The sequence below is a fragment of the Cariama cristata genome, unplaced genomic scaffold (assembly GCF_000690535.1).
Source record: "Cariama cristata isolate BGI_N322 unplaced genomic scaffold, ASM69053v1 scaffold15377, whole genome shotgun sequence".
Classification (NCBI taxonomy): Eukaryota; Metazoa; Chordata; class Aves; order Cariamiformes; family Cariamidae; genus Cariama; species Cariama cristata.
The window spans coordinates 3,531-6,857 of NW_009627351.1; the positions used below are offsets into that span (position 1 = coordinate 3,531).

The 3,327-nt window shown below is 40.5% G+C and overlaps 1 protein-coding gene across 1 annotated transcript in view; it reads left to right on the forward strand.

Moving 5' to 3' along the window:
- Positions 1–1,737: 1,737 nt before the first annotated feature.
- DYRK2 (dual-specificity tyrosine-(Y)-phosphorylation regulated kinase 2) overlaps positions 1,738–3,327 on the forward strand; it is a 5,445-nt gene continuing 3,855 nt past the window's right edge. The window contains exon 1 of the mRNA XM_009704421.1: positions 1,738–1,990. The gene's annotated coding sequence lies outside the window, so the exon portion shown is untranslated. The remainder of the gene's footprint in view (positions 1,991–3,327) is intronic.

A 3,327-nucleotide genomic window follows, 5' to 3' on the forward strand; every position in this document is an offset into this window, starting at 1 on the left:
TCTCTCGTATGTGTACACTTCAGCGTACCTGAAGAGCTCAATTTCTGTGTGCAGTGTGCATTGACTGTCCTTTTTGGTTTCAGCATGCGTAATACATGCAGGGTGTCCCAGAAGTATCCAGACTCACTGCAGCTGTGTAGTCCTGACAGGAGGAAAAGAATTTATGAATTGGTATCACTCTTGAGGCATAGTTCTGTCTGTGAAAATATTTGCTATATAAAGTCAAAGTTAACTTTTCAAAAAATAAGGTTACATGGGCCAGATATGACAGCAGCAAAAAATCCAGACGATGTTTTTTTCTACCGCTCTTGTTGAGCTACAAGCTCTTTAGGCCGAGGGCTTAGTCCTTTGTGGTGTATAAACCCATACTCATAATAAAACCATTATGATAATCCTGCATTATTGTTATCGTACTAATTAGCAACTATTTTTAGTTCTGAACAGAAGAATGCTGTTGAATTAATTTATCAAGGAAAAAAGACCTTTTGTACATTTGCTGAGGCTGTAGTCAACAAAATAGGCAGAGCAGTGTGCTACACCTAATACCGTATGCCTCTAGCATGTTAGACACAGTATGGCTGAAACTGGCATGCCCAGAAATGCTGTAAAGAAGGGAGTGTATATTTTAACATTTATTCTTTTTTATGTTACTACTTTGGAACACTATTTCTCCCATGTCCTCATCTATGCAAAGTAATAGCAGATAAAGACATTTTATTCCAGTGCAGTATTTCAGCAGGCCATTGTGATTGCTTTATTATTAAGATTAATTTTATAAACTTTTTTAGATTCTGATTGACTGCAAAATCTTTCTTTCTGTGGTTTTGCTCAAAATAAAATGATAATATATAGCTGAAGCGTGTGTCTGTCTTGGATAGTTTTATAGGGTGCTAATATTGCACCAAGTGATTTTTACAAAGATGGAATATGATACAACTCCAGAAGGTCTCGATGCTTTTAGAGGACAAAGGTGAAAAGAGGTATATGCTCCTGTGGTGTTCAGTCCTGTAGTCATAATCTTGTAGAAGGCCTTGAAGCAGACCATTGCATTGGCTGAGCATTACTGCAAAGGAATGCTCAATCGGTTTGCCATCTTGTTAGCAGGGTGGGCTCAGTTTTACGCTACTTCTGTGCTGTTACAGGTCTGTACTCCAAGTATAGTAAGTTACCGTTCTACTTCTGTCCCTAAACCCATTTGTGAAAATAAAACAAAAAAACCAAACCCCAAACACTCCCAGCCCCCCAAAAAAAGTGTGCTCTTTTTTTTTGTTTTGCCTGATGTCTCTGCTTCAAAGGTTAGGTGAATGTTTTCGGCATAGCCAACAACTTCCATAAAACTGAGCAAACCAAAGTTAAAGCAAAATTGTAGTGGTGATTTTGAAGTTACGAAAAACTACCGAGAGAGGAAAAAACCCCATTGTAAGGTTTGCGGTTTTGTAATTGATGCTGCCAGAAGATTCAGGAAGATTAGTTCTTTGACTTCAAGCTTACCTGTTATTTCAGTATGTTTTGTGGAGAAATGTGTACATCAGTAAGTTTTTGAAGATGTGCACTATAAAAATGTGTAAATCTTAGAAGGTGTAGATGGGTCCGAGCACAGGTAATAAAATATATAGTAAGCTGCATAGGTGCATGCGGGTTGTCAGCTGTGTAGGTTATTTGTTCTAGAATTTACGGGTTCATCTGCAGAAGGAAAAGGAAGACACGTTATAAAGCTCTTAGGCTTATGGTTTTGGATGACGGGCTGATGGAGCCTCTGTGTACTGCGAGCAGTTGGTACTGGACTGAGGAGGCTGTAGTCCTTTGTAGCTTCCCAGCCCCATTAGTTGTGGTTCAGGGACAGCGTCACTGGTGAAGCCTGTGAAGCTCGTAAGCAGTGCAAGCCCGAACTTGACAGCAATCTCAGACACCCGGTAGCCAGAAGTAGATAGGCAGAGCAAAGGGCTGGTGAGAATCCCGACTTTCATCCAGGTTGGAAACAGAAGAAGAGGTGGTGATTTTTGTGCAGGCAGTACCCTGGGATGAGGGAAGTCCATTTTTCATATTGACTTTGTGATTGTGATGTGTCTGATAGCTCTGAAACTCCTGTTGGGTTTTTTGAGAGAAGAGTGAGCTCTCTTCTCCCCCACAGCTTTTGGAACAGGGCCTGTGTCTTTTCTTCCACAAAGAAAACCAGTGCTACTGTCTGCATTGCATTTACATTCTCAAGCAGCAGCAGCTGACTGAAACTGGCAAAACCGGTCACTTTGGATTTGGGGTGAAGCTGGGATAATGCCGGTGATTTCATTCTGCTGCTTGGAAAAAAAAAGCCAGCCTGTGAGCAGCAAGGGAAACCATGAGGCTGCCTGAAGGTGCAGGAAGCAGAGCTACATGGTTTACACTTCCGAATGTGTTTACAAACATGCTTTTAGGAAAAAGAATTCTGTAGTCCCTGTTGAGAGTGGATAAATGTTTGGGTTTTTTCCAAGCCCCGATACAAAGCAAATAACTGAAATTTGAAGAACTGCCCAGTGCATCTATTGAAATGAGCAGTGCTTAGGAAGGGCAGAAAATAGTTATCTCTGAAAACAGGTGATTCAAGTGAAAAAAAAATCAAGATGTGAACTGTGGCAATAAATACTTGGGTTAAGAAATTCTTAAAGATGGTTTTCTCTGTTACGCTCTTTCTTCCTCGTTGTCTGTACATTTGTATTGTCTGCTCCCGGTTTGTCCAGATATGTTCTGCTTTGTTGCTCAACCAGTGCCACAGAAGAAACGTTTGTACCTCGAATTTCCTAGCTTGAGTGCTTGTAATCTGTACAGTTACTCTGCTGCGTCCTTGTGCATTTCTTACGTACGCAGTTCTGCAATACCGCATGTGCTGAACCTCCAACACATCTTACTAACTAGATCCAGTTCTTCCGAGATGCATCATTTAGCAGCTCTTGGGGCCGAATTTTTTTTTTTTTTTCCAGTAACTACTGTTTATATAGAGGATCAGGGCAACCTTCAGGAAACTGCTACTGCAATGCACTTCAAACTTGACCTGAAGGAATTCCCTGTAGGCATGATAGGTTCATTAAGTCCTCTTGGTGATTTAATTCCTGTGCTTTTGAGACATCAAACTAGGAAAGGAATTAATGTCGATATCCTGTATATCTTCAGTGTGCTTGAATGTTACAAACGTCTTTGCTCTGAATTGCAGTTGTGTGGTAACACTTTTGATGAGATTGATCAAAATTGATAGTGTGAGCCCAAATTGCTCTGCAAATAAACATACACAGTCAAACTGCAATGTTGAAATAAAATGGACCAGTTATTCAACATGAATCAAAATGCAATCGGAAG